This window comes from Callionymus lyra, chromosome 9, assembly GCF_982586985.1.
Source record: "Callionymus lyra chromosome 9, fCalLyr1.hap1.1, whole genome shotgun sequence".
Taxonomy (NCBI): Eukaryota; Metazoa; Chordata; class Actinopteri; order Syngnathiformes; family Callionymidae; genus Callionymus; species Callionymus lyra.
In genome coordinates this window covers 5,011,548-5,035,948 of record NC_141826.1, presented here as the reverse complement: position 1 = coordinate 5,035,948, position 24,401 = coordinate 5,011,548, and the positions used below count along the sequence as shown (strand labels likewise).

At 36.3% G+C, this 24,401-nt stretch overlaps 1 protein-coding gene and 1 long non-coding RNA gene across 5 annotated transcripts in view; one reads left to right on the top strand and one right to left on the bottom strand.

Moving 5' to 3' along the window:
* The first annotated feature begins 6,041 nt into the window (after positions 1–6,041).
* The window catches only part of LOC148071521 (teneurin-3), a 264,037-nt gene continuing 245,677 nt past the window's right edge, over positions 6,042–24,401 (top strand). For all 4 annotated transcript variants that reach the window (XM_087798802.1, XM_087798801.1, XM_087798800.1 and 1 more), the window contains exon 1: positions 6,042–6,354. The gene's annotated coding sequence lies outside the window, so the exon portion shown is untranslated. The remainder of the gene's footprint in view (positions 6,355–24,401) is intronic.
* The window catches only part of LOC148071522 (uncharacterized), a 106,129-nt gene continuing 100,624 nt past the window's right edge, over positions 18,897–24,401 (bottom strand). The window contains exon 2 of the long non-coding RNA XR_015712806.1: positions 18,897–18,938. This is a non-coding gene — a long non-coding RNA (uncharacterized LOC148071522). The remainder of the gene's footprint in view (positions 18,939–24,401) is intronic.

The following is a 24,401-nucleotide window of genomic DNA, read 5'->3' as shown; positions in this document are numbered from 1 at the left end:
TAACCCTTTGCTGAAGCAAAAATGTCTTCCTATGTTAGAAATATGTGAATTTGTTGCTTAGCAACTAACTTCTCAAGTCCAGGCTCTTTCAAAAAAATACCCTCAGAGTGTTCAAGAAAAAAAAAATTAGCCTGACTTTAAACGGAGGGAGAGAAACAGGGGGAGGCGACGGGTCGAAGGGTCCTCAAAAGATTTTTTTTTTTCCTGCCCTTGACTGAAGCTGGAGCGGTGCAGCCTGATTGTTGGGCCTTTCATGCAGATAATGCTTTTTGATAGCGGCACGTTTTTTGATGTGCTTGCTGGGGATAATAGGAGAATCAAGCGTCGAAGGCCAGTGCTGATTTCTCTTTTTTTCAATCCAGAGAAAAGCTGTCCTCGCTGATAACTTCATCACTGCATGTGGTCAGTTGTGGGCTAAATTCAGGAAGGGGATTTGAGCAGAGAAATGCTCTGTCAGAGCTCCAGTATTTGGCCCCCTATTGAGCCATTGGGGACTGCGAACCAGAGCTCGAAGGTCTGTGATCTACCACTCGTATTGTTAGTCCTTCTGGAAGGATTAGCGGCCTGTTGCTTTTAGAATTAATGAAATTCAGCAGATCACAAGCCTGGCTGTATCTTGGAGTAGTTTTGTCTAATTAGAATAGACGCTAAGAGAACATTTCAGGTTGACATTCCTAATAAATACATTAAACAGAAGAAAAAAAAAGTAAATGTGTAATACTGGAAAACACATCGACCTTCTTCCTCCTTTCAGTTCCTCCCCTTTTTGAAAAGGTTTTGTCATATAAGTTCCCGAGTTTGGTTTCACTACTGTTACACTTTTAAAAGTGATGAAAGGAAATTCGGACTTTGGGGAAAGCCAAAGCTAATGGGTTGGCTGAATAATGTCCTCATTATTCCTTCACAAATATGTATTTTACAACTGATGCAAAACGCATCTTTTTGAGGTTATTTGAAAAGAAATGAACATCGCTGTTTTTTCTCTCTCCCTTTGATATATTGACAGTGGGTCGGTTCTTTGTATGTTGTGTGTTTAACCATAAATAAAGACATCAATGATACTGTTGGTAGAACTGATGAAAAAAAGAAGGGACAAAGAAAAATAATAATGTGCAAAGAAAATCTGAAGCAAAAAATGGACGTTAAAAAAATAGAAAATGTATATAAATGTTTCACGTGACGATATTGAACATTGTAATTATGAAATCGTTGTTTCACAGTTTGTTGTTTTTAATATAAGGTTATTTAACTAATATTGTTTTATATAGGCATATATATAATTATTATTTATAAATAAATGAACATTAAGCTACGCACAAGACATTTATTGTCTGTAAGTTATTATTTTAAATTTGTCTTCAAATGTATTAACGGAAAATAGAAATCTCAGAAAAATGATGATGACGAGAAGAACCAAAAAAACTAAAAATCATCTAAATTTATTCCACAAATTATAAACAACAATTGAAAAAAAATGTAAGATAGCAAGTCTTCTTATTTTCTGTAGCTGACATTGTAATATATAATAACGTTGTTATTGTTTATAAATCAAGGTTTGTACTGTATGACTGACATTTAAAAATAAAGAAAACTACTTTATAAAATAAATGTTTTACTGTTTATAGTTTAAGATAATTAAATATTATGAAAAGGTTCATTCTTAAAGGGGAGCTGTTATTATTTTTTCATGTTATGGACAGAGGGATGAAAAAAAAACAGGTGAGGGGTCCGATTGCATCTCAAATGAATCACAGAATCCAATACTGTGCCAGAATTAGTAAGACCCAGAGACACATCTCTGCCAGCAGTATCGATAACTTCATACCTTACGGATACATATGAGAAGCTCTGTGGTTTGAGATCTGTAAACCAGGTCCTTCTTCTGTTTGTTTGTTCTTCTGTTGTTTAGTTCTTTCATCCCTCAGTCAAAAGCGTACACTTGCCGACTGTATGAGGCCCGTGTGTGCTCTTTGAGGACACTTAAATAAGAATTATATACTGTATATATAAAGATAAATATATATATATCCCGTATATGCACGACCAACAACAAAAAGAAAATAATTAAATATATTGTTAGACTTTTATCTATGACTTTGTGCTTTTTATAGCTTGAATAAATAAAAGAGTTTCTCTATTAACAGGTAATTTTGACAAAACCCTCAAGGCAGTTTTTTTTTTAATATTATGAAATGCTAATTTCTGAATTCTTGTTGGTATTTTCTTACTTTATAAAAACAATAATCGGCACATCATACACCTCACAAATAGGCGTGTGTATTGGCAAGAATCTACGATACAGGGACAACGATACGATATATTGCGATATGTTGTGATTCTGTAGGAACTAGGATTTATTTGTAGCATAACCCGAGCATTTGGCTCTGGTGTTGCAGAATTTACAAATCACATGACTCTTGACGAACTTGTAATTGCTTTTACAATTTTATTTTATTTTTCAAATATCAGCTTTAAAAGCTGCTAAAGTCCTATGTATCCTCTCGTCCTCAGTCATCGCCAGGATCTTGTAGGATTTCGTTTTTTCCGGTTCATAAAAACTGCTGCGGCCAAGTGGTAAGAATTGCAACACATACATTTAAACGCAGAATATTTACATGTTAATAATAAAGAAATTCACGATTTATTTCATTTTACACCGACTGTTTAAAAATGTAAACTTTAAAATTACTATGATACAAACTAAATAGAATGATTTTCCGAAATCAACCCTTTGCTGTTGAATATTGATATAGTATCGTGGGAATAAAGAAAAGATTTCAATATATTTTTGACCCTCCACTACTGCTCCTTTTACAGACTTTTCACATCTTCGAGTGACGAGAAGCTACTTACAAATGTCTTGATGGATGTGTTGGACCTCACATGAACCTTCCTGCTGTGATTTACATTTCCAGATGAGCATTTCGTATTCCTCCATTAGGTTTAAAGAGTTAAACACAATACAATACAACAAATATCACTGTCAATCCACTTCGAACTTTTAATGACACGGAAAAATAAACTCATCGTAGTAACGTCGAGCAGAAAGCCAACAGACCTGACTTCTGTCTCTGAGACCTCGCAGACCCGAGCAAACAAGTGATGTCGAAGTCGTCGGCGCGATGGAATCTCTTTATAGAACTTATTGCACCTTCTTCAGCCGGGACTGATCAACTCCCCCACAGATGGTGGAGCAGAAAGAATCGGAGTCTGGCGACAGAGAATTAAACAACGCCTCGCCCGACTCGTTTAGGAGTCCTTGTTTAACAGTTCAATTAGCAGCTTGACTAACCCTCGCGTGAGGAGCGCCACGTTTATTTATATTCTCACAATTTCCCGCTTGTCGGAGAAAAGGGAAAAAGGTGAGGAAAGTGCAGGATTGAATTCGGCCAATTAAACCACCGTGTGCGGGAACATAGGTGACTTTTAATGAGCTGGATTTGGAAGGAGACGAGCCGAGCTGGCTGGAGATGCTGGAAACACAACTCTCGGTTATTGTTATTTTTAATTATTGTCATTATTATTTTTTTTACTCTCACTGACAGGTTGGAATTAATTGGCAGATATAATGGTAAATAACTGTGGAAAGTGCAACCTCACAGCAAGAAGGGTGCAGGTTCAAGTCCAGCTTTCCTGTGATGGCTTTATATGCATTACATGCTTGCAGGAGTTTTCTCTCTGCACTCTTGGTTTCCCAGACCTCAAAACATCCACTCAGGACAAGCTGTCAATAAATGCATGGTAATTAACATTCTGCTGGAGGGAACTCACGTCTCTACAGTTATCATTATTCTACATATTTCTTATTATTCTTTAACTTTAAAATACATTTCAGACGGTGGCGTCTCTATGTGTACCAAGGGTGCTGTAAAAACAGCAGAACTATAATTAAGTAGCTCATACTTTAGAGAAGAAAAAGTAGATTTAATCAGAAGTTCATTTCAAAATAATACATACAGTTTCATAATATTGAACAGATATATTGTTACACTTAAGTTAATTATTATTCAGAAATGAAACAACTGTTCCAAACACAATAGGTACTACTCCCCCCCCCCCAAATTTTTTTTTTTTTCTTTTTTTTTGTGTCATGGGAAAAACCTTTCTTTTTTGTGTCACAGTGTATGACCCCTAAACTTTAAAAGGACTCTATTAGCCACTGAATGATATCAAGAACAGAAATGTTCCTTTTGAGAAAAAAAATACAAATAAAGTTTACAGATTATTTTAAACATCCATGACTAGCATTGAACATAATTGATCTGGCAACGGTCAAATTAAATGGAAGTCACTAAATTTTAGTGATGGTCTGATGAAGCTTCATGAAGCAGCGTCATTATTTTCAGAGTCCACTAGATGGCGGTTTCTGCACTATTTTTCTTTGTTTTGAACAACTGTTCTAATGAAACATCACATCATTTTTAAACGGGTGGCGCCACCTACTGACCTCTAAACAACATGACACTGATTCATGAAGCTTCATCAGACCATCACTTGTAAACTTAGTTGAAGTGTGCTCAGGATTGAAAGGCAACATACGTTGATTTTCCAACAGAGGAGTTCAAGTGTTCCAAGGCCAGGCAATGTCTTCTCCTTTTGTTGTGAGATGAAGGCGCTTTCTATCCTCGGTCTATTCTTTGAACCAGTAAAATCTCTAGTCAGAGTCTCTTATGGAGGATAAACAGATCTTTATCCTCCAGCCATTTATTATCTGCATGATTTAAGGACCGTATTTGTATCTGATCCTCAGTCAGTATACATATATTTGGTCGGCAAAAGAAGTTAAAAAAAGGAAAACGCTATACTCTATAATTCTGAAACCATATTTTTAGTGAAAATAAATTAAAAAACACAGTCTTTAATGGTTCACATAATCTATTTGTTCTCTGTGTCAGTGCAAAAACATCAACAGATTTTGTTCATTTGTTTCATAACACACTTCTGCTGTGTAATACATGTTCCCTTTTGCTGTAAGTGCGTTTGTGTTTACAATAAATTCCCTTCCTACTTGACTATTTCCGATTTATTTTGCTGCCACCTGGTGGTTTACGATAAAAAGGTCAGCAGTGTCGCACATAACGCAAACATCAAAAACATGTTTTTCTCTTGCTAAAACTATTTTAAAATTATTTATTAAAACGGAAATAGTAATTCTTGTTCAACGGCTTCACAATCAAGCTAGCCCATGAATTATTTTTACAAAGCATTAGAAGAATCACTTTTTGTCTTGTTTTTGTCAAGTTTCACACATTAATATATATATATATATATATATATATATATATAATATATATATATATATATATATATATATATATATATATATATATATATATATATATATATATATATATATATATATATATATATATATATATATATATATATATATATATATATATATATATATATATATATATATATATATTCTGATTTATATTTTACTTTATTTTCCGGAAATCCTGTGTGTTATCAGTTTTATCTTGCCCTTTAAAGTATACGTATACTTTATTGAATATTGTTTTGATTGTTTAAGCGCTTTGTGACCCTGGTCTAGAAAAGCGCTATACAAATAAAAATTACTTACTTACTTACTTATAACACTGTATTTATGAACTGCCTCACTTATAAAAAATGGTGTCACGTGAGCCACATAATTAAATATTACAATTGAGTTATGTAAAAAAAAAAGTCCTTCTGTTTGTCACAGTCCTGTTTTTAAAAACAGTTGCGTATCGGTTTTTTTTTGTATCACTTTTAGACAAGTAGAAACCATGATGATTACCTGATCAAAAGCTAAATAAAACCATGATTTTTATTTAATTTTGTAGGTGATGTTAGACAAACATTCTTGCACAAACATGAAAATATATTTTGCATGTACAGTGATGTATAGTGTTGGTGTTGGTGCGGGTCAGAGTGGAGCTCGTCTTTCTCTCCGGTGCAGGTTGGCAGAGCAGATGCGACGCTGAGCAGCAGGATGCGCAGTCTCTCAGCTGACAGGCGGGCAGCAGCAGCAGCAGAGTCTCTCCATCCTCACTGAAGCAACTTTTGCAACCAGCAAAAAACCTCTTCGTGGACACGGTTCTTCTTTTTTTCGGTTCCTCCCGAACGATCGCTCCCGGACACAGAGCCGCGTCTGCGGGCGACGTGACTGCCGAGCGCAGGAGCGCAGAGCTGCACGAAAATAAAAGGCGACGAGGTTCTTCCACTTGCACGAACACGCAAGAAAAAAAACCACGATCGGTGAAGGATTTAACCGAAGAGTCGGTGCGACGAACCGGTTGTAAGTTAGGAGTAAAACGCGCACCGCTGGAAGTTGAGCCGACGCAGACTCGTCCAACACTTACGCAGGTCAGTCTTCTTTTCTCCCTTAAATCACACCTTAAATACACATTATATTCACCTTAAAGCATTCTCCAATAGTTTTTCTATCACATTTTCCCCATTTGTTGTATTATTTACTTTATTAAACGGGTCGTTTTATACGTTACGCGTTGGTACGATACGGAGCTGCCATCCGCGATTAAAAAAATAAAAAACCGTTATCTATTCACTGGCGACTCTTGTAAAATAAGACGAACAAAAAATAGTAAACTTCTTACATTTTTTTATTTAAAAAAATAAGAGGCGCAAACGCGTCAAATCCTGCTCCATATGTTGAATGCTGTGATGCACTTTCCACCCTCAGGTTGGTTCTGAAACGTTGCTGCATGGAAGGAAAGCTGCGAAATGTTGGAGTGAGAAACAGAAACTGCAACAATGCTTCCAACCAGAGCCATAAACGCACTTTTCTTTACATTTCTAAGAAACTGTAACATAATTCAAGTGGATTTTCAGAGCAACCGCTATCCCACGCAAAGTAAAATGCCACTAGTTTAAAAAATAAAAGTATATTTATTAACAAATATTACCGTTTACAGTGACCACAGTTTTCCAATATCAATACCTCAGTAAAGAAAACCTTCAGTAGTATTTGTTTACTTAACCTTGAGTTGAGCAACTGCCAGAACAAATCAAATACTGCAAATTATCATAAATATCTATATTTTATAATGTTCCCTGAACACGTGTGAATAAATGATATCATTAAAAGGCAGTTTAAGGTTAAATAATGTTTTAAAGTGATTGGACATGAAGTATACATATTATCTTCAAGATCGCAGATTTTTGTTTAGCATTTTTAAAATTAAATCTTAAGCAAATACTGAAAAAACAAACGTGTGCTTCATGTTTAGAATTCATCATATTAGTTTGAAGGGGAATCTTTACTATTTAAAGTGAAAAATATGAAACATAATATATTGAGTAACATTCAGAGAATTATTAAATTATTTCAATATCCCTTGTGCTGTCTATATAGCAAGATGCACACACACACACACACACACACGCACACACAAACTGCTGTATTTAATTACTGTGAACGTCGGCTAGAGTGGAAAATAGCCAAAAATAAGCCACATTTATAGGCACAAAGTTCCTGTTTAATAATTCAAAACAGGTGGAAACACTTGAATTAAAAATGTCGTCGGCTCTCCTTTTCAACTTGGGTGATGATTTCAGGGAAAATAATAATCTTCTTGCTCTCCATTATTTCTCACCCCAGTATCCTCCTCTTAAGACTTTAGCCCAAAATTCTGACAGGAAGGGATGGCTACGCTCCAGTGGCTGAATTTATCTGCACATAAAATACTTTATAAAAGCTTGAAAGCTTCGCCGCGGTGTAAATCACCTCCAGAGATAACCGTCTCAATCCACACTAATAATTCAAGTGCATGAGCATGTACACACACACACACACACACACCCACACCCACACACATAGTACTGACATGTATATAAAAAACCTCATTGGATCTGAATTTATTCGCAGAATGACGCTATAGAAATGTTGTCACTAAGACTCTGATGTAGGTTCGTAAATGTCACATTATCCTCTTGTATGAGACGAACGAGTCATCTCATTGACACTAGCATGTATTTCCATGTTTGCTAATCCCGTTCGTACCAGCGGTGTAAATCTCCCACGTTTTCTCAAACTGTTTGATCGGATTTACTGTTCTAAAATATTGAATTATAAACATAAATGTATAATTGAATGTATTCAAAGTGCAATTCCTTAGAAGCTCCATCAAAATATAACAAATACATTAAATTAGTGTTTTTGCTTATACATTAAAAATACACTTTTAAGAATAATTAGATGTGGAAAAACAGCACATAATTCTTGTTTTTGTCTTTTTAGTTTTTGTTGTGCGTTACTTGACTGTTTAGTTCTTATTTGTGTTGGTGGTTGTTGACGTCGATGTTTTACCTCCTGACTCTCTGACTTTCCATGTCATGGTTTTTTTTTTGATGGAGGAGTTTGAGTTTTGTTCGTAACTACTTAAATACTTCCAGGGCTGAACAATGTAAGAATCACGAGGTCGGTGAATGCACCAGCAGCAGCTGCGTCTTTCAAAAGAAGCAGAGCAGAGATTTTCGAAAGAAGTTTTGTGATACATTTTTATCGCGAACAAAAGCTAGAATTTGATTTCACCCAACCCTTTAGCAGAGACCGTTTGAATGAAGCTTCCAATAGAAAAAAATAAAATAAAAATATCTTCTTTTCAGTTCATCATAATAGAAAAAAATGCAATACCTTAGTTGATTTTCATCCTTGATCCTATCTTACCTTGACTAAATCTTCATCGGAGGTCAGGAAATAATAAAAATCCAACATTCTTGAAACCTGTTTTGTCTCTGCCTTAGTTGGAAGAAATCACAATTTAATTGAACATTACAGACTTAAACATATCAACGTACTTTTCTTTTTAAAGGTAATCAGTTATGTTTGAAAAAGAAAAAAAACATCTCAATAGTTGTTAGCAGTCAGAAGTGACAGATTTAAAAGAGGGTCATAGGGTCTGTTTTATATAATACACATTATCATGGGATGTTCCCGACACCAGAGTGAAGGAGAATCCTCTCCACCTGGGTCAAATGTCCTCCAGTAGTCATTTCTTTTATCATTTTTAAATTGAATACTAAATGATACATGGAACACATAATTCAGCCATTATTTGATTTCACTGATGCATAGACCTTGCTTTTTCAACACCAATCACACACACACACCGACACACACACATCTGCGTCCACATGATATAGGCCAGAAGGACAAGTATATCTGACCGGCTAAATTGATTTATGGCTTTATTGTCCTGAGTGCTGCTGAAGGAACGACGGCTGCAGCTGGGGCCATTTTGTGTTTCATATTCCTGCTCTGACAAGGACTGAAATAGTCAAGTAATACATTTCACCGCCACTTCAGGGCGTCTGCTCTGAAACACGGCAGCTAAAGGGCTTGTTAACCCTCCGCATCTCCAAAAGTGTGTCTCAACATTTAGCTCAATTATCGCGACAAAATCAGGTTTTTTAGGAGGTAGTGCGCTGTAAAATAGTTTTAAAGTGATAGATGCTGTTATTATTGTGTGCCCCGGGCTCAGTCATGGGTCACATTAGGATTCAAAAGTGCTGCAAAGTGGAAGAGAAACCGTCTGTCTTCCTTAAAGTAGTGTGGAAAAGCATTACGCTGACAGTTATTGGGGGATATGATTTCACCAGGAGCACGGCAGAAAGTGTGTATTGCTTGTATTTCCTGTGTTCAATGAGACATCACAATTGTGTTCTGGCTGCAATATGGCCCTGTGAGTGTTTTATTAAGCTTAAATATTTCATCTTTAGAGGTGCGTAGGTTTGTCATTAAGTGAAAATCCATACTTCTTGTCTCGCAACAACACCAAGACTAATGCTGTTTTTAAATACGTCTGACATGAAACAAATGTTTCATACTTAAGCACACGTCAAAATACACATAGGTCATCCTCAGCCATAGAGAAATTAATTGGAAACAATAATAATAATGATAATAATATGGTAAGTCTGTAGCTGTAGCTGTGGGCACACAGACGTTTTTATTGTTGCCTGTTTAGACCGAGAGTCTGGATGACTTCAATTTGAACAATTAAAATAACATAAAAATGAAAATTTGCTTGAGTTGAAATAAAATTATTTTCACTAAACCCTTCCATTATTTCTGGGTCAAGGTGACCCGGTGGATACACATTTACATTTCTGGTTAATTTTCTCCCTTTTTTTTTGGAGTACAATATTTACAATATTTTAATGAAGTCTTCATAGTTCTTTCGCTTGAGTATCGTAATACATTTTCGTATCATGCTTTCACAAGAGTGTTTTTGAAAAATATGGCACCACTTTGTTAATAATCACCTAATAATCATAAGGAATGGTTAAGTTAGTCATTAACTATTAGAGAAAAGATATGTGTGGACTAGTCAATAAGAGCACAGCAAGCAAAACCTTTAGAAAATTACGAAAGATTACACCTCCAATAAAAACCTTTCCACATTTATTTCTTGGATTGTAAAAACGCATAATTAAAGCGATGAATGAAAGGTTTTATTTGGAGCGAAACCAAGAATGAAGGAGCTCAGACAGCACCTTTAAAAACAGGATTGACATTAAAAAAATAGCCAATTATCCGTTTACACCATGACCTTTTTTCACAGAGGTAAATTGTCCAGGCCACAAGCACACCGGGACACAGAGACAGTTCAAGTGCTTTATTACGCACACCAGAGGCTGACAGACATGAGTTCCGCTGGGAGCACGCAACTACACACCGGTGTCTTGGTGTCACACACCTCCACCACCCCTCAATGTCCAACCTCTCCACGGTGCCCTTGCACAACCACATATTCACTTGACTAAAATAGAGTCTAGCGCCATAGATGATGGGCTTAAAGATCCTCCACGAATGTACACGTTGCCTTTCATCGTTCCCAGCTTTGGTATATGCTGCTTGTGAAGGTGGGTAGTTCAATGAGTCCGCTAAAGGTTCGTGTTGATGTAAGAATGAAGTACTTCGATAATGAATGTCCTTCAAAATAAAGATGAAGAATGTGTTCATCTTCTTTCATTGATGCAATGTCTCCTTCAGACAACAATCATTATGTTTCAAAAAAAGAACTGTAGGTTCATTTGAAGCATGCAAAATTATTCAGGATTCGGTAAAAGATCAAATGAAATGAAAGTATTTTCTTCATAAATTGTTCAAATAAGTGCATTTTTGAAACACAAACCTTTAGTAACTCTCCCTCCTAAAAAGTAACATTTTATATTTTTATATTCAAAAGTCACCAGCTCTTTTGATGGTTATTGTTGCATAAAGCTAGGCAAACAGAAAAGCTCAAACAGTGAAGAAAAATATCCCCCCAAAAAATCCTCAAAATTGCTCATTTTAACAAGTCAAAGCCGGAGAAAAGCAATGGAAATGAAAGCATGATCTGCTGTTCAGCGTGTGTAGCTTCTCTTTGATGTCAACACTCACATTTTTACATGTCGACTTCACTTACTGTAAATAGCCCTGAGGTGTGATTGGTCGTCTTTCCGATTTCTTTTGTGGTTTACTAGTGACCTGTGGAAAACGTTTTTCTGCCTCACAGCGGGTGAAATTTGGACTGGCTCCAGCCGCCCATAACGCTGGAGTACTGACAATATGGGGAAGCGAACGGTTAAATTGACGTTGACTGTTGGTTTTTAACAACACGTTGCCAGGGAATTTGTCTTGCTGACATTTTCTCATCTCCTATTAGAGTAGTATTATGTAATGAGACAGTAACAGACAGGTTATATAGAAGAGCTGATTAAAGAAAATACTCTTGCTGAACCTATAATACACTAGTTTTATAGGTTCATCAAGATGCTCCAAAAATGATTAGGTTTTGTTTAAAATTAATTAATGTGAAATTATCAAATTGATAGTGACAATTGAAACAAAGTGCTTAAATCTTATTTAATTAATTTGATTATGAATATCAATAAATCAATAAAAAATCTATGTGTTGGTGTTCTCGTGTTTGAATTGTCGACATTGATGGGTTCTGGTGAATGGTTTAATTTACTTTTTTCATTTTATAACAATGTGTTATTATCCATTTTCTAATGATTTAGTCAAAAGAACACAGCAATATCCAGTCCTGCTGGTGAAAACTAAAGGTTGCAGGCAACACTTGGGGCTCAGATACACAAGAATAGAAATGACTAGAACGGCATCTGTTGAAGTTGAAAACAATTCATCACTTTATCTTTTGATCGTCCATTATAATGAATTTTGAATGAAAAACACGTAGGTTATCTCGGCATTTTTAGGGGAGATTAAAACATTGATTAATTTGATAATTTAATTACAGATCATAATGAATCTCTCCTTTTTTTTATCCTGATAGCACTGAAAAAATTAACAGTTTAATGCTTAAGTTTCATACATAATGAATCACTAGAACATTTATGTCCACATCCTAATAAAACGTATTTAAATAGTCGAATGTCCCTGAATTCAAATGAGTCCTTTTTTTAATTCGACTACTGCACAAAAAAAGAAACGGTTTTATTTGTTGTGGTATTTATATTAGCACAGTGTCCAGCTCTTTTGATTGCAAAACACATTCAGCCTTCCCTTCTCTTTTTGAAGCACTTTTGCTTTTTAACGCCTTCAAACTCCAGTGCCTGTTGATCCCTCTCATCAAAGCAGATGTCCATCATTTCGCTTGTAGCCCAGAGCAAAAAATTCTCCTTTTTTTTTTCTTCGGCTATTTGAGCTTAACATAATCCAATTAATTCCGAGATGCACGGAGAAGTGTTTGCACAACACGGCCCTGCCATGTTCTCATCCTTAAGTAATTTCCCCTTTCATTATTCCTGCGGAGAGTTTAATATTCTGTGTGATGAGAAATGCGTCCTTTAGGGACGATGTCAGCGTGAATTGCGGCCCCAAACAGTTTTATAGATTGTTAAAGGCTAATCAAGATAACTCGTCTACCTGTGTTAAAATATCACTCTGGGGGAGCATAGACCCACGCATTTGTGTTTCTGCTTATTGGTTTTTTTTGGGGGGATGCCGACGGAGGCTCAGCAGATGACCTTATGAATTATAGCATTTGATATAGCAAGCAGCATGTCGGTGGCCTGTTCCAACACATCAGAGCAAACACGTGAAGGTTAATGCAGTCTGACAAACCCGCCACAGTTCCCGGAGCCTGACGGATCGGTTCCATGTCATATTTACTTTACATAATTGCTGCCCCCTAATCTGTTACTATTAAACCATGCGCGTCCCCGGCTATTGTCTGCTGCTTCTCCCTTCAACTGGCTTCTTCGCCGTCAGTCTATCATCGCCTTTTATGCCCAAACATGACAGTGCAATGTCAGCTTCAGGCTCGTAGGGAAATTAAAAAAAAAAAACTCTCAAAAGCTTTAAGGAGCTACACGATTCATTACCATTTAGGATTCCCATGAAAGAACCCAAATGTTGTTTGATCTGTGTTCACACGTTTGCTTTTACTTCTTCATGACGACCACTTTTAATCTGATGAAAAAAACTCTGCTAACTTCTTGAAAATGTACTAGCATAACTGGTGTCATCAACCAAATTGCATCAAAGAATGAAGAGTTTCTGAACTCATTGCCAACCAGCTCCATCGCTATATAACTCCATAAGTACATCAATATTTTCGGGAAGAGCTTAGAAATAGAGGTGCTGATCCTCTTCCCTGCCACTGCAAATACCAGCGCAGAGATAGTTGTCAAAAGAGTGTTTTAGATTTCAGAGCAACAAAGCCTAAAGCAATACTACGATATCTGTGGTTTGCCTACTTTCCAAAATAGTTTTATTCTTTTCAGGCTCCATGTTTAAATGATTATTTTTATGTTAGAAAACATACTTTCATCCCTTTACCAAAGATTTGCGTGCATTGTTTTATTTATTTTTGTTAGCTGGTGTTTTAAGACTTGGCGGCATGGTTAGCCTTCATGCTCATAGTGAACCGATGGACCTTCACCACTGCATAAGTATTTCTGGAAGCCAGGGAGGTTGTTCACCTTGTCCCAGAAACAACACAAGGGATGCGACAAAAACATTTGTTTTCGGGCCTTCGGGTCACCTTGACCCTGAGATGAAACAAGGGTTAAATGAGACGACCCTTATCAGTCAACATACCTTCTTCCACTGGCGCTCTGCTGAATATAATCATATAACTATAATATTAAAAAATAGAATGTATTGGATGAACCACTAGTACCACATGTGAAACTTTCTTACGTTATTTTATTTTAATGGATTACTGGGTCTGAATGGAAAAGATTAATCACACCAAAATTTGTATGGTGCAGGTTTGTTTAAATAAAAGAAAGTCATCGAAAACAGACAATCCATCTTTTTTATTCTCACAATTACATCTCAACTAGTCCAGGGAGCAGCAGCCATAGCAACCTCGAAGTCTGATACAGCCATAAACAAAACTGGCAAGATGCCTAGAGCAAGTGAATATTCCTCGGCGGGTAGAAAACTATATTTATATGACATATAAATAAAAAAAATAATTTTAAACTCCTTTCAGATGATGATGAGTAATAATTTCAGGTATTGTTTTTGATTGTTCAAGCTCTTTGTGACCCTGGTCTAGAAAGGCGCTTTACAAATAACCCTTACTTATTTACTTACTTACTTACTTACTTATTCTTTCCTTGAATGCCCAAAAGTAAACTTCCTGTCCTGTCACTGTACATCCAGTTTTACACAGAAACAGAAAGTAGCCACAGTAGCTCAAGTTTTGAGTGACAAACACTTTAACAGGATATTATAGAGAGAGTTTTCTTTTAAATTGTTCAGAGTGATACAGTGCCAATTTTTTTCTGAATCAGTAGATCAGAGCCAAATATTTAAAAAAAGTCCTTTTATAGTTTGCAGAGTATCTGCACTCTTTTGCTTTTGAACAACTGTTCTAATGAAACATCACATCATTTTGTAACAGATGGCGCCACCTACTGACCTCTAAACAACATGACACTGTTTCATGAAGCTTCATCAGACCGTCACTACTGAACATACACAGATTCATTTATTAATTTTATTATTCATTTAACTATAAGAAAATGCATCCAGAGTTTTGACAGCGTAAACTACACTAGACTACGATATACCTCTTAACTGGACACTAGTACGAATATTATATAACCTCTGATGATAAACGCTTCGAGTCAGGATGAATCAACAATGTCAACCATCGACAAAGACGTTCCTTCAGTGTCTGAAAGATAATAATGCTTGCAAATCACCCTAATGTAAATGTACAATATCTTCTCCTGCAATAATTTACCGTATATTAATCCGGTAAAGGTCAAGTTCTGCTTTTATTTGATATTTGATATGCACTCCATCACACCGCAATGAATACTTCATGAGGAATTTAGATGAGTGGGCGGTATGTGAATATGGACGCAAATTGCATTTAAAGGTCTCCATGGGTTAATTGGCAGCAAGAATATATACAAATAGAGACGTTCTTAAACCGGAGGGGCACTTGCAGTTTAATTCAAGACAATCCCTCTTTGTTTCCACAGAGATTAAGACAGGAAAGTTTACCACCTCACCCAGATGTATTCCCTAAATACAGCTCGCATCCAGACTGTGTCTGTTTTTTCCGGGGCTGCTCCACAACATAGTTAAAGAGCTCGGCGGTAATGCATCAAGTGCTGTCACCAAATAACCTACTCTAAGCACATTTCAAGAACACGCAATCCTCCCTCTTTCCCTTAATCGGGGTGACTTTCAGCAACATTTTGGCAACGAGTAAGTATTCTTCTGCACAACTTCAGTGAAATCTTTCATCCCCCAACTTCTTTTAAATGGCCAAATGATCGTCAGACATGAGAAGCTGAGCACACATTCTACAAATAAGCCAAGTTGTGACCTAGTTTCTCAGCTCTGTGACTCACTCTGGAGTCAGTCAGGATGCTCTTACTTGGTTGGATCATATCATATAAACTACTGATGTGGCCGAATGTTGGTTTAAGAAAACACTGCACGCCGGTGGTGGTACTGCTGATCAGATACATATATTAATAAAAACCATGTGCTGAATGTTCAGAAGGAATTCTTTAACTTTATTTTTATTTTGGTGTCTGTTGCTGCAGTGTTTCATTTTTTATTTTATAAGACTTTATCCCCCAATTTTCTAGATCATTAATTTAAAATGCAGATCCTTTCTTTTTCTCAGAGAGAATTCCCACTAAATAGAGACAGTGTGTAGTAGTGATGGTCTGATGAAGCTTCATGAAGCAGTGTCATTATTTTCAGAGTCCACTAGATGGCGGTCTCTGCACTATTTCCCTTTGTTTAGAACACACACACACACACACACACACACACACACACACACACACACACACACACACACACACACACACACACACACACACACACACACACACACACACACACACACACACACACACACTCACACATAAACACACAAGTTCTGGATAAGAGTTAGCAAAAAATCTTTAAGTTTTCGACTGGGATGTGATTGCAGTGATTCTAACTTCCAACTGTCTATGAAGGTCTTATTATTAAAAAAAAAAACATGACATTAAAAGGCTTTCTAGAAGACGTCATGAAGTTTTATATTCAACTCATCACTAGCTTGGTGGAGTTTTATAAAAGCTTAACGTAAAGTGGAAATACTCAAGCTCAAGGTTTTAAAGGGCATCTAATGTTAAAACCCAACATTCCTGACTCACATCAGCAAAGGAGAAATTATCTTTTGTGTCATAGTTCTCTTATGCATCTCTCGTCTCATCAATACATGACAATTTTTATTCTAAATGTCAAAGTGCAACAGTTTGACACGACAAGCTGCACAAACATCATCACATTTTTGGTCAAAAGTAGAGATGGTCTGATGAACCTTCACGAATCAGTGTCATGTTGTTAAGAGGTCAGTAGGTGGCGCCATCAGTTTAAAAATGATGTGATGCTTCATTAGAACAGTTGTTCAAAACAAATCATCACTAGGTATAATTGATCCAAGACCATCATCAATAACAAAGCTTCATATTTCTACAAAACAACTGGAAGAAGGGGGACTCATTGGTTATCCTCCTCGAACTAGGTTGGTGCATTTGAAAACCTCAGAAAGTTGACTCATCTGGAGATAAAAATATGAAACTACAGAACTCGATTGTTCGTCTGTAATCAGGTATAATAACAGTCTTTTGTTGTACGTTGCATATGTAAAGCTTTCATCTCCTTGACTTCAGATGTGCTTCTGAAACAACATTAGCTTCCACTGAGTGATGACGATACTTGCTGTTTTATTGCATATATTTCTTCTGGAGATGTTATTGTAGCTTTTGAAATATTCTTTAAAGCAAGAGCAACACAATTCCGCAATGAGAGTTATACATTAAGACCTATTTTATTAAAACAAATTACAGTCTGATGTTTTGAAAAAAAAAGAAAAAGTACCACCTTAAGTGGTAATCTTTGTCATATTTACTAGCAAAATGCTTATACAACATCTCATAAGTGCCCAAGTGGAGATTTTAAGTGAATTGAGATTGATCTTTGAGTGTGTTTTTTTCCTGTCGATATTGTGTGGAATATGTGCAGAGTGTAATGTGGTGGCTGTCAGTGCAGTTTGATTGGAGCAGAGGGAGGTGGCTCTCTCCAGGGAACAGCTTCATCTCCAGTCTCACTGTATAACCTCCTGTGCAACACATAAATAGATTTCTGCATCTCATTGCAAACATACGGTACCTGCACACATGTCTGTGCTGATATGGATGTGTGGGCTTGGATGGACGAGGGAACCGTGGTTGTCACGAGCCTCCCTCTTTTCACACAGAAAAATAAGATTGTTTTATCTTAAGAAAATCTCAACTGAATCCGACAGTTCTTTTGTGAACGAACATGTTCTTGAGGGAGAATAATAAAAACATGAGGTTTGAATTAGAGAAAAGTTTCTCAACTAAAGAAACCTTTTGAATTGTCCTTCAATTAATATTATTTGTTCTAATTTAACAGACACACAAATGATTATTGAAAATAATATAATATGAATAGTTACATCATTACGAAATATTTATTTGAATAATTAGTTGACATTTTTTTTTTTTCGTCCAGAATTAACTAGAAATAGCATTTCATTTGATTAAGTCTCTTGAAATGAAATAGAATTATTCAATTCGGGATCCATTCTTTTCTTTTGCTTACATGGAATGGAACAATTACGCTCTCCTCGGCCAGAAACACAAATTGGTCCCAATTATCCGCTAAATCAGAGGATCTCTTCTGCCTTTATCTTCAGAATACAATAGACAATTATAAATAAACGTTGTTTATTTCTGAGAAGGAAAAGAAGTGTGCTTCCATTTTACATGAAACATTTACAGTAAATACCTATATTTATGTTTGGTTTCTTTTTTTTGCAGGTATATTAACTAAATGTCCATGAAGAATATTAATGTAAGATAATTCTGCATCGGCTTCGCTAGTTAAGTCTCAACCTCTTTGACTTTAAAATTAGATATATCTTTTTAGATTTAAATGTCTACAACTCTTAATAAATTATATTCACAATCATTCTCACATTATTGTTTATTGAGGGAAATGTCACTTAGATTTAATCAATACAAATAGCCTGTAAATATAAAGGTAATTGGTTTCTTTCACCTGGTGCTACATATAAAACTGAATAGAGAATTGAATTCAGCAGTCGGAAGCCTCGGGAATTTTTTGTGATTCAGCTGGTGGAGGCAGGAATGAAAGGCAGCACCTTTGCTATATTAGCCACAGGATGCTGTACGTCTCCAGCTCGGGGAGCATTCTGCTTTACACGCCTGTAACCTACACATTAACATTTATGGCTCAGCGTGGTCCGGTGCACTCTCTAGGTCAAGACCAAGTGGAGAGAGTGAGTCCGACTCTCGCTCTGCTCGTGCTGCCAGGCAGAGCCCGGCACCGAAGAGCAACAATGTGCTTTTTTTCCCCCGTCAATCAAAGAACATAATGGAAATGCATTGTGCTCTCTGTGCTTAGAAAAAAAAAAAATCAAAGTGGTTTCTAGGTGTCTTTTTTTTCAGTCAACTCTCAATATTACTGGCTTATGTTGGAGCTGAAAGTAATAATGCAAAAACAACTATAATTTTATATTGACAAAACGTCTGTGTCGAAAATGAAGCGTCTGGCTAAAGTAAGCGCCGGCTAAGGGAGAACAGGCACTTTGGTACATTTATTGAGCACTTTCTCCTAATATTCTCCTAATGTGAAATCAACTGCTGCTTTTTAATGCTGCGCCCTGGCTGAGGAACACTAAAAGATAGGGTGAAATCCTTCTGTTGGTTAAAGAAAAATCTCTGTATTTTATGTGAATTTTAAGATACAATGATGTCTAATGGTGGGGAATGAGCTAAATCAGAGCAGTCGGAGTCTCTCTACTTTTGCTGCAGGGTAAATACTTTCGTTTTCTAAGTACTTTTCCTTCCAAAATCCATTTAAAATCCAATATCCAAATCCATATTTTAAAAAAGGAATCAAAAATACATGTAAAAAAAATGTTATTTTCCAAAGACTTGGGAGCAGTTAGTATTTAGAGTTAAAGGTATACTAGGGGGTATTGGCAAAAATGAGGTAATATAGGAGCAATGATATGATTTATTACGACACTGTAGGAACAAGGATATAATTGTAGTATTGTCGTAGTACCTGACCTCACCTACTGACCTGTTAACAAATGACACTGCTTCATGAAGCTTCATCAGGCCATTACTAATGTCAGCAGGTTAGTTGAAGTTTGCTGGTGAATTTGATGAAATTACTTCCTTCACTGTTAAATTTAAAAAAAAAGAAAAAGTGAAGTTAAAAAGAAAATGATTTTGTTTTGAAAGTTCTGTGCAAGTGCAGTTATGAATGTGTTGATCACGCCACTTAACTGAAGGTTCTGAACAGATGTTCGGCTCAATCTAATAAATCAATGTCTCAGTAACTACACCACGTTATTATTGAGTTTCTTTAAAAGACATTTAAAAATAAAGCTTCTCGCAGATTCTCTCGTCGCAACATGTGTAAAAAGTGGCAGGCAGGGTAACAACCCGGCACCAGGAACGTGTTAGAAAGTCACACGATCTTTTCTCACTTCATTTCAGTTCACAGGATGAGTGAGAAGATGGCGTACAAAAGAAAACCGCGCAACCTCATGACATGTCACTTAAACATTTTAAACCAAAGTCATGGAAGTGAATCACATTTTTTCTTATGTTAACATCTCTATAAATCATGTTAACTATTATTTAGTAGTGATTGGCTTCATGAAGAAGTGCCATGTTGTTTAGAGGTCAGTAGGTGGCGCCATCATTAAAAAGTTTGTTTAAAACAAGGAAAAATAGTGCAGAGACCACCATCTAGTTTCATGAAGCTTCATCAGACATTCACTAATGTTGTCGGATAAACTTTATTGATAAACTTCATCTCCAAGTACTTGGAATAGATCCTTCGAAAACTATCGAAATTGTTTCACATGCCTTGCTGAAGAGCTCCCAGCGTTTATGTCAACAATCGATGGATTTGTGAACAGCGTTAAATACTTTTGAGGTACATGGTTGCTGCAGTAGTCGAAGCGCATGTGAGTTGGTCATGTTCAGTCAGGTGGATCTACTGCTGACATCACGCTACAATGTACAACAGTCACACTGATGAAGACCCATAACACGTGTTGTTCTGTAGTCGTGCTCCCATCCTCTTGCTTTTCTGGTCCAGCCCCACAAATTAGAGCAGCCCTTCAGGGATCTTTAGAAACACTTTCCTGAAAACATCCCAGAAAACCTCTAGCGAGACAATCGGTCATTAAAAACAGAAGAAAATGCTACAAAAATCGAAGCACCTCCTGCACTTGCATCCCAAATCGAAGTGGTGCCAAATCCCCAACCTAATGCTAGAATGTCAAAAGTTAGACAGGAAGACATTTTAATGTGTAAAAAAAAAGCAGTAACATCAACAAGTCAAATGTGTTTTTGTTTTTTTTCCCCTCCTTTATAAATAAATCATCTCTATGAGATGTCCACTTGTCAGGAAATTCTTTAGCCGTGGCGCCTGAACTTGCTAAAGATGCAGGAAAGAAACTTCAACTCTAATCCTATCCCCGTAGGAGATTTCCCAGAATAGCCTCAGACTGCCAAGGGTCTCAGGGCTGGTCCTTTGTGGTCCCTGGACAGCCCAGTGGGATGCTGGGCGTCAGCTCCGCTTGTCAACTGAGCCACTGGACGGCCTAAAAAATTCAGTTCATGCAACCTCTGGTGTAGCGAAGGCGACGGGTCTGGCGTGTGATGGAGGGAGATGATGGGATCATGCTGTCGGTGTATTGTCAGCAGGGTGAAGAGGAGCACCAAAATAAACGCCAGCGCCACGCTATACAGGTCAGCGGTCTCCGATGGATCGTCGCGGGCTTCAGGGGCAACTTGAGAAAGTTTCCCCCCGTGGAAGTGGAGGAACCAGTGTGATGTCTCTGAATTTTCCAGATTGATGTTTCTTTAATAAGTCCTGCAGTCACTCAGTATTCTGATAGTGCGCCGCCATGACCTACATACTTCTTAAAACGCTGACAACAAGAGAATAAAAACCCTCCAGTTGTGTTATATAGTCTGTGTCACTATAAGCCCCAAAGAGAAAATACACCGGATTCATTATTCTCTGTTAAGTAGGAGAGATTGTTCTTCTTGGAAATTCTATTCCTAATTTCTCATCACTGAAGTGAGTTTAGAGATTTCCTTTGATGTGCTCGGAACAGCAGGAGCAGCCGTCAAACTTTCTTTCATATTTTCACGTTGAGGAACATTTTTTTTCTCTCCAGACAACATAACAGAGCGTAAACCTGTCATATATGAGAGGCTTTTCCTGGAACAGATTTTACTCCATTACCTGAAATTCCCTTGACTCCCAGATTACAACCAATTTATTACATGTTATTACTGCACAAATATTAATCACATGTAGAAGACTGTAAAAACATAAGTCAAACAATTGGATGATAAAATGTCTATCAACTCAAGGTCGGGTTGTAATTTTCAATTCAAAATCCATCTCGTAAAATAATACCTACTAGAAATTGACCCTCTAAATAATAATGGGAAGGTTTCATTCAAAAGTAGATTCACAATATTTGAATTAAAAATATATTTGGAATGTTTCTGTATTTTTCGTGGTGTTAAAAAAAGCGATTTTCTGTGCAGCCGTGTGGGAAGGTATCGACAGCAACATTGGAACACCTCTGCACATTAGAATTTCATCCACTAACCTGGTTTGTCTCCAGCCAGCATTTCAAATTCAGTGAGTAATGATTTCCAGCCACTCCGCCAGTCGGCAGCTGATGGGCTTCATTGCAATAACAGCCGCAGACGTCTGCCTCGTGATTGCCGCTTTTTACAATAATTAGAAAAGCTAACAGTGGATTATTATATTGATTCCAGAATTGTTTTGACAGCTTTAATTTATTTTCTCAGACATTATTATGAAAAGTGGTGTCAACTTTTTAATTTGTGGTGATTTAGATTAATTTAATGTAGTGTTGAGTGACACAATTATTCAGATACTGATACCAGCTAATATGTCCACAAACAAAAAAACATTAATAAACAGCATAAGGACATAAAAAATAATACATTCTGTTCCTTCTCTAGGTTTTACTCCAGACACTATAATTCAATAGAATCAGCTGATATTGCTACACAGGAAAATGTTCACTATCCAATTCCCTTTTTGATTGTTTTATTAAATTTATTTAAATTATTATATATTCATCAAATGAAAAAAAGGAAACAGTATGAAAGGTTTTTGAAAATAAAGTATTGTTACTGTATAATACTGTATAGAGTGGTCCCTTGTTTATCGTGGGGGATACGTTCTAAAAATGACCAGCATTAGACGAAATCTGCGAAGTAATCAGCTGTTTTTGTACAATTATTATACATTTTGTTAAGCCCGCAAAACCCCTTACCACAAACTTTTATACACTTTTCTCAAACAGGCATTAACATTTTTCTCTTGTTTTAAACACTTTTTCAGGCGTTCTGGCCGTAGTTAGAAAAATGTTGTTGCATTTTAAAAGTTAATTAGTAAATGTAATATTTAGATATTTAGTGTGCTTGTTTTACAGATTTTGTAAGAAAAAGGAATACCAACAACCTGAAAAAAAGTAGTACAGAAGTTAGTAAAAAGAGTACAGGAAATAAAATGTTCAGAGAATTGGTTCAAAGGCAAAGATCACAATATCCATCTTCCACGCATAACATGAACTCGACAAAAGCATCTAAGACCTTGTGATTTTTTTTTTCAAACTGCAGGAAAGAGAAAATCTGATCTCCTCCAAATGAAGGGAAGAAGCCATGACATTCATCCAGATCTTATATGATGGAGGAGAAACTGACTCTCTTAGCCACAACCAGACCAAGAGGCCAGGACCTGCTGGAATGCTTTAGGAAGCTTTTTAGTATCATTAGAACAACCCATGATGACCTTGAATCCATCTGGTACAAGATGCTGGTTCTAGGCAACACAGCGAGTGAAAAATACATTTATACAGAGGGAGGTCAGTCTTTGGACATGAGCAGAATATATGGGCAAGAGTACCATCACCAAACTGACATTCACAATAGGGACCAATGTAATGAAATACTTGTTCCTTACAGATGTCTGCTGCAGTATCAATGGCGAACCATAGTTATCAGTTAAATAAAGTTAAGTAAATGATAATCTAAAGCCTTACTTACCCTCAGAATATGTCATGAAGGCCAGTTTTCATTTTATCGGGACATCTGTTGCAGAGTAAATGTTGCAGGAACGTGCACCTTTGTAGCAATACAAGGGCAAATTAGTTTAGTATCCAGATACACCATTTGAGTATCAATACTTTTTGGAGTAACGTTATTCAATAAAACATCAATGAAACCGTCTAGTTACACTGTCGAGTTCCACACTGTCAAGTTTTTCAAGTTAACGGAAGATTTAATTTCTATGTGCTATGGCTTGATTTATTATATAGCACTTGGTTAATAAATATATTTTCTTCCCTACATAAAACAATACACAGCCCTAATTCATAATCATTGCAGTGAAGTACTAATTCAAGCAAATGGAAAATGTTGCACCTTAAGAAAAAATAATCATTGTGTGCTGGCTTGACAAATTGATTTGCACATTGCTTAGCATGACTAAACAGGCTTACATGAATTTTAGCATGTTAGTACAACCTTTAAAAAATGAATATGTGGGGGTTTAACAATCATTACAGTAGTCCGTATGAACAATTCTTATTTAAACTTGTAATTAATACTTATTTTAATACTTTTAAATAGGTAAAATAATAACATTTTATGGACAAATATATTTGACAATTGTTAGCTGGATACTTATATTTTTTAAATAAACATTACATAAATACAACAAAGTTAATAGAAATGCTCATTAAAAAAAGACAAATGTTGTTGCATTTTAAAGGTTAATTAAT